Below are 8,067 nucleotides of genomic sequence, written 5' to 3'. Positions count from 1 at the left end.
GACGTCCCTCGGGTGCCAATCTCGCCGCGTCAACGGTTTTCGAGTTACGGACCAAAAATAGCAAGGGGCGCTTTGCACCCCTATAACTGAGGAACGGAGATAGATATCGACGCAAAACAAACGCCAGAATCCGTTTCGCGTGACCAATTTTCGATTTCCGTAATAAAAAAATGACAAAGCTGAAACTCCGTAACCCTAATCTGAAACATAAAAGGAGAAGGAATTAAGGATAATTCCTCAACAGCCAAGCAGAGAAGCAGTGGCGTACGAACCAGCGTGATCCTGACGCTGCGCAACCTGTCCGACGGCAAACCTGACGGGACGTCGTCCAAGGGCATCCCTTGTTCGTTGCTATTTGAATATATGGTGATATTTGAATATTGGTGATATATGGTGATATATTGAATAGACGGTGAATATAAAAGTATTTTTTGTGCAATAATTAAAAGAGAGAAATACATTTCTCAATAAATTCTATCTCGCGCTGTCTCTCTCTCTCCCACATGCATGCGAACGTCATCCTTTTCCCACGCCAATGCGGACGCTATCCTTTTCCTACACGCGTGCATGCCTCGCGCTATCTCTCTCACACCGCCTTGCGCCTTGCGAACGCCGTATCATCCGCGTGCATGCTTCGCGCTATCTCTCTCTCTCTCTCCAACGTGCATGCAAACGCTATACTTGTCTTACGCCTCCTTGCAGCATCGCGTTCCCTCTTCCTCGCGGGTCCCTCGCCTATCGGTTAGGACGTGGGTCCCCCTTTCCCCGCGGGTCCCTCACCTATCGGTTTCGACGCGGGTCCACCTCCCCCCTCTCCGCGGACCACACGCCTACCGGTTAGGATAGCAGGTCCCTCGCCTATCGGTTAGGACGCGGTCCCTTTCCCCCCTCTCAGGTTAGGTTGTGACCGGACTAAACACACGAGATGGAGAAAATTACAATAAATGCAGGGTTACGGGGTTCCAGCTTTTTTTGAATTTTTTTATTACGGAAATCAAAAATTGGTCACGCAAAACAGATTCTGGCGTTTGTTTCGCGTCGATATCTATCTCCGTTCCTTTATTAAACTAAATATTAATTGTGCCACGAGGTGTGCGCGTAATGGCGGTCGTAGAGAACACAGAATTTTGTTAAGGACGTAGTAAATGCGGAGTGTGGCTTGGTCTGGGCCCCGGAGCGACTCCCAAGTTCGTGAATATGTATAATAATTAATGTCTAAAGGTGCTTTTGTGCAGCGTTTATAACTATATCTAAGTATTAATATATCGGATTTGCTTGGGCGTATAAAATTCAATATGTCGGAAGGCCTTTGGAGCCACGTCGTATCGTATGACGTCACAAGGACGTGAAATGGATGATCGTCTTCTACGAATTTACTGTTGCTTTATTTTGCTTATCGGAATAGTGTTGTCAAGGATAGACGTCATGAGTCTTCCGCTGAGAATAAGCCCTTTGGGATTTGTACTTGTGGAGGCAATATTAGTGAAAAATAGAAGATGTTAAAGGATTTTAGAGGATCGTTGTAGCCACGCGGTGCCGTGTGACGTCACGTTACGTGACGTCGTGACAAGATGCAAAGGCGGCTGGAATTTGATCTGGGAGGATGTTTTTGAAGTCCTTGTGAGGGCCGTACGAGCCTCCTAGCAATTCCTATAAATCGACAGCGTGGACATATCAATCTTTGATGGAATTAAGTAAACGGAGGTAGGTGGAAAAGCGGAACAGCTGACACAGCTTTGACTGCTGGAGATGCATTCATTAATTCATTAATTTAAAATTGACTAATCTATTTAAATTTTAGTTATTTATTTATTCATTGATAAGCTCTAAAGTGACTGTAATGACTGTTCTTATAACAGAAGCAATAGATAGCGTGTAATATAATATTACTTGTTTCTTTTTCGAGGTAAATTACATTTTGACATGATTTAAGTATTCTGAAGTAATCTGTTTACTTGACTACCTACTTGGTACGGCTTGAAGAATAAATATATGAGATTAACTTGAATTAACTAACGTAGTTTGGTTAATTTACTAAATGATAGTGGAAAATTGATATATTATGAATTGCGCACATAATGCAGTATGCTTTAAATTATTACTGTAAAGCTGTGATAATTCATGAATTTTCGTCATATACTATACGGGAACTAATGGCTTCATCTGATTGGCTGCTGTTTTTCAGCGGCATTCAGATTATGGAAGCGTTATCTATACTTGACTCCGCCATGTTGATTAGCCATATTGACAGGTACCGTGTGTGTACTCGGGTACGGCGGAGTTTTTGAGTTTCTGAATCCATAAGTTCATTAATATTAACAGCGAAAGAAGGAGAAACAATATCATCATCTGTATAGGCCTGCATAACTAAGAAGGCTACACTGCTGGTGATGGTTATAATGCTAAATGTGAGGGGAGAGGTTATCTGGATAAAGTCTTAATTGAATTGGCAATGCTAATTGTATGTTTCTTCCCCTCAGAAATGAGATGTTTGTCTAAGTGTTGCTGTTATGTGAGGATCTTAATAATGGGTAATTGGCGGAGAGACTGTGCCGACAGTGCCAAATAAAATGAAGCCGAAGTATATATGTAGGTATGCCATTAAGAATGTTTAATGTTGCCTCGACCGACTGATTGTTATAATATAAGTATATGGAATTTAGTATAAAGATGTAAGAGTGATGATTGTCATTGTGTTGTTATATGTGATGTGTTCTCAGGAATGCTGCGATGTGACGCATAAATCATCTTGAATTATGGGTCGCATCATTGGCGGCTGGAATTATTGACCTTCATCAATGGAGGTTATCGGAAGGGACTCTGGATGCAAATAGCCGTCATATGTATCGAACATTGGAGATACTACAGGTTACTGTGATCGAACACAATTATGTGCGAAGAAGTGATAGGAAGTGTTGTGTATTGTTAAGTCAAAAACGATAAGAGGTTTCCTTGATTATAGAGTTCCTCTGAGCGGAGCTGCTGCTGATAGATTGAAATTGCTGTTTCTCGAAGGGGAATTATGAAATCCCAATCTCAATAGATGTCTCTAGACACGAGTGTAAATAATTAGCTGAATGCTAATTGGCGATTGCTGTTTTTAAACTTAGAATATTAGAATTTCAAAAATGAAATTATTTATTGCAAGAAAAATAATTGGAGTAGTACTATTATGAGATGGGGGGGAAACGAATTAATTAGATCGTAAGGCAATATTGGTTAAGAGGCGAAAGGATAGGATGCTTAATCTGATTAAGTAAAAATAGCCAAATGAATGTGTGCATAGTTGATGAGAGACTGTAAAACTAAGTATCATAATGACTTGAGATTTCTTTAATATTGTCGGTTGAGAGGCATGTGGAGTGTCTCCGAGAGGGATTATTATTATAAATAAAACATTGTAATTGTATTGCATTGTATTCTGGTCATGCTGTTGTTTCACAACATGCTCTTAGGAAAGTTACGCTGTGACATATATATCCTGAATTGGACGGGTACACCGAATCATTGAAATCTTGTAACTTGTTCGGATGAATGCAATGATGTGTGAGAGAATTGGGAAACTATTAATGCGTTGTATACTATTGTGCTTAAATATGTGAAATATCCCTGTTTATACGGACTACTCTTTTGAATGTAGTTATCGTTGATAACCTGAAATGGTGTATCTGCCGAGGTGAATTCATAAAGCCTTTATGTTGAATTAAGATCTTAGTAGGAGCGGAAGTAAATTAGCTAAATGCTTAAAAGTGATTGTTGTTCTTAATTGAAATCTCTGAGAGTGAAATTGTTCACTCGTAGGAATTGTAATGGGAACGGCGTTACTGTGTTATAGAGGCGAAATGATTTAATTAGATCTTATACAATTTTATTGTAAGTAAGAAAAATATGATACTAAATAAGCTTGAATCTAGTAAAACCGATGTATGCGTGTTGACGAAATAACGTGGAACATGAAGTGTTTTGTTTTGACTTGTTCTGATCTGATTTGATTCAGCTTAATAATAACTCAATCTAATATAGACTGTTAGAACTGGGTTGAACCCTGAACTCGTCTTAAGGATAGAAAAGAATCTTGGGCTGCGGGCTTCTTGTTGCGCCATTGATAATTGTGCATTGTATTCTGGTCATGTTGTTCACAACATGCTTTTAGGGAAATCTCGTTGTAACATATAAGTGAATTGAATGGGAACACCGAATCCTTGAAATATTGCAATCTGCTTAGACTGAATGCAATGATGTGTGAAAGGATTAGGAAATCAATAATGCGTTGCGTATTATTGCGCCTAAAGCTGGGAAATATCCCTGCTTATACGAAACTACTCTCTTGAACGTAATTATCACCGACAACTTGAAATGGTGTTTTCAGCCAAGGTGAATTCACAGAATCTTCATGTTGAACTAAGGTCTTAGTAGGAACGGAAATAAATTAGCTGAATGTTTAAAGTGGTTGTCGTTCTTAATTGAAATCTCAGGGAGTGAATGTTCACTCGTAGGAATCGTAATCGGAATGATATCACGGGAGCGAAACGATTTAATCAGGCCTTATACATCTCTTAGGTGATCTATGAACACTGAATGTTATTGGGAATGAACGCCTCGAATGAGAGGCTTAGCGATTACTTGAAGTTAAGAAACAAGAATAAATATCTGCTCGACTCGGTGGTATGTGTTGCGAACGGGAGAAGTTAAGAAAAATGATAGACAGTTAACTATTAAGGAATATATAGAATGGCGAGTTATGTCACTGTAGGAACATTCACATGCTAACTTAAATTTGATCTGAATGTACTGATTTGGTACAAGTGTATAATTGCACAATTTCCATTATAGTTGCATAAAAATTAAACGATTTGATGAATAATCTGACGATAATTTTGAATCCCAAGTCGTTAAGCGGGAAACAGACTAAGAAACGAATAAATTAATATTACTAGACGATTGCTTTGTCTCTGAGGATACTGATTGGGTAACGCAGAGTATATAATATATATATTTAACTAACAAATGAGAAATTAGAAATTGGTTCGCATATATGCCATAGTGGCTTGCGATTGGTCCTGGAAGACCCTGGATCTGGGAATTCCCTAGATCATGAAAAATTTTCTTGCGAATGATTCTAGTGTCTTCTGGGTTATTGAGATGCGCTGATATATGTCGCTTATATTGTATCGAAAAATCGGCCAGTATACTGACGGAACTGTAAAATCTAAAGTTGATGGAGGTCTCACTTGGGATTGGCCTTTGCGAACCCTAGATCTGGGGAATTCCCTAGATTTCTTGGGTCATGGAGATTCTCTTCATAAAAATGTTAGCACTTCCGAGCTATTATGATGTGCTGATGTTTGTCGTGTGTGCTGTGTACTGAGTATGGTACTCATTGATGGAAGTAGTATGGTCGGGAGCTTATGAGAAATTAAAATGGTATAGCTGATCGATCTGCCGTTTGTTGAGGCTAATGATGTCATAATACGTTCGAGCTTTGCCGTACACTCTGTGGAGCTTAGTGGTCTTGCGTAATTAGCGGATACAGTGGGCGGAGGTTAGTTTAGTTTAGTTTAGTTTTTGGAGTTATCCCTTACTCTTGCTCCGCCATGTTGGTCCGCCATGACGGTTTACTCTCTTAAGTGACGAGCATTGTTTTGATCCGCTAGGTATGATCGGCGTGATTTCTGAGTTCACTGGTGTTGAAATACTGCTCGATAGCGATATCTGGGCTGTTTGTTGAACGGATATATTGGATGAAGAAGATACGGTTGAGAAATCATGGCAGTGGGAGGATTGCGGGATGCTTGGCTGTCAGAGGTTAATGCTGTATACCGGCTGAAATAAAGGTGTGAAGGAAGAAGTTATGGTTTTTACGGTTGAGTGTTGTCTGCAGGTATAATTTTTGGTGTTGGCTTGCTGCTGTCTGTTAAACTGGAGACGACGATTAAGGTGTGGGAAGGTTATGGCGACGGTGTTAGACCAGCCAAGGTCATGGTCATGGTCATGATTCTGATGATGAAAGAAAATAGTTGAACTCGCAGGTAATTAATCAGGGCAGTTAGATATAATGATTTTATATTCTACATGGGATCTCTCTCAGACTGAGTTCACTGGCCTAGACAATAAACTAATGATACAATGGTGCTACGCCGACACTGTCGTTATCCTTTTGACCGTGTTTGATAATTAGTATGTAGGTAATGTTGTTCCGTATTGTGTCGTTAATAAATAATATGTTCCCAGGACTATCGTACTGGTAGATGTAGACTGAATATGTATAAATCACATTGTTAATAATGATATACTGCTGATGAAGAATTACTGCATCGGACAACAATAGCTGACGGAGGAATCGTTGGATATAAGTACCGGAACTCTAGATGCAGGACATTGTTGGTTGCTAGGACTTAAAGTGTCCTGTCCTTCGAGTTGTGGGAATCTGATCGAGATTAATTATATTAGAATACGTGGCATAGGACCAGTAATTAACTAGGTCATGCTCGTTGACTGCAAGTATCACTGGGCACTGGAAATGTGAGTGATTGATAAGGAATACACAACTCGATTGGATGTACACATCAGGGTTAAAGCAGCTGAGATTAGGGATGATGCGTTGTATGTACCATTTATTTATGAGTATGAGATATGAGTGGGCTAAATTTCATGTTGGAACTGCTTCATAGTAAGAGAGAATAAATAAATAAGTAATGATATGATATGATACGATAGTTATATCACCAATGGGGAAATTGTTAAACTATTGTATGTAAATGACGATTTACGTAATGATGGGATGGTCATTATGATTAACTGGAAAATATGAAATTAAGGTTTATACATTTGACGGAGATGTCAGAAACTGAAGTTTACTAAAGATAAGTTAAGTTGATTTTGATCGCTTGAAGTGGCAAATCTTGGTGTATATTTGGAACTAACACTAATTGAGTCATGAAGAGGTGGAAATATTAATAAGAATTTGTACGGAAGTTTACTACTATTAACATTATTATTAATAATAGCTTCTAAATTGATCTGCTGATAATTATCTTAGTTGAGAAAACTCTTGAATATTGTAAATCTTACGACTTGAAAATTATGGAAAGACTAAAACCTTCTAGCAAGGAGAACTCTATTAGGGAGGGTTTGCATAGGTAATAGAAGGACAAGATTTAATAAATCAATCGATGATATGAAGGTTATAGTAATTAATCGAGAACTGTGAAAGGAAAGTACACACTAATGGAGCTCTGATAAGGTAGAATTTAAGAATTGTATTGGAGAGGATTTGCATATCAGAGAAATAGAACTTAATAAATAGTAATAGACATTAATTTATAAAGGATATGAAAGTCATAATGATTAACTGAGAATATGTAATTGGTAAAATGTCAGAGATGAAAATTTATTAAACAATTTTAATGTAACATAAAAATAAAAATCTGATAGGCGTCGGGCTCTTTACAAATTACTAATTGCTGGGTTGGATTAAATTAATTCAACAAGTAATTGAATTGTAAAATCAAAGCGTGTTTGTTTTAGCGGGGGTCTTGATATTTGCACTACAATATGAAAGAATTTAATTTAAAATAAATTATTGAAATTATACCAGGAATGAATAAACAAGTAATTTTGTTTATGAAATACTGATTGAAAATTAATAAGATCCTGGGTGAAATAGTATTCTATGTAATACGGTGATGGAAGGGTAATATCTATATACACTTGTTGCATGCACCTTGTTGCGTTGTTTGTATCTCATTATTATCATGGTGTTAATTTTATGAACAAAATTGTAAATAAAGAAAATACATGATGAAGTTAAATATATTATTTTCCCCCCTAATTAAATTGATTGGTTGGAACGTCATCAAGGACAGTCGAATTTATTTTCTCCCCATTGAATTGATCGGATGGAGCACCTCGACAGGGATATAGGATCTGCAAGGTATGTACATAGTTAAGGTGCATACTCTAATTCTATTTACACAAAGTAATATATTGTATGTTCAGAATATGGTGGTAATAGTCGTAAAATCATAAATAAATAACAGTAACTTTGAATGGATCGAGACCGATCCT

General features: G+C 37.8%; 1 long non-coding RNA gene across 4 annotated transcripts; it reads left to right on the top strand.

The window, feature by feature from the left end:
- Positions 1 to 1,067: 1,067 nt before the first annotated feature.
- On the top strand, positions 1,068 to 7,805 carry LOC115233520. 4 transcript variants are annotated; one of them, XR_003883786.1, is made up of 7 exons: positions 1,068 to 1,704; positions 2,323 to 2,408; positions 2,481 to 2,593; positions 2,721 to 5,542; positions 5,655 to 5,805; positions 5,882 to 6,029; positions 6,232 to 7,805. It is a non-coding gene; the product is annotated as an uncharacterized LOC115233520 (long non-coding RNA). The 4 variants fall into 4 exon arrangements; XR_003883784.1 differs by having other exon boundaries at positions 2,196 to 2,408; XR_003883785.1 differs by having other exon boundaries at positions 2,186 to 2,408; positions 2,481 to 2,589.
- The last annotated feature ends 262 nt before the right edge of the window (positions 7,806 to 8,067 follow it).

The sequence above is a fragment of the Formica exsecta genome, unplaced genomic scaffold (assembly GCF_003651465.1).
Source record: "Formica exsecta isolate Colony F162 unplaced genomic scaffold, ASM365146v1 scaffold1758, whole genome shotgun sequence".
Classification (NCBI taxonomy): domain Eukaryota; kingdom Metazoa; phylum Arthropoda; class Insecta; order Hymenoptera; family Formicidae; genus Formica; species Formica exsecta.
Note: the sequence above shows the minus strand (reverse complement) of the source record. Positions and strands in the feature narration are given on the sequence as shown.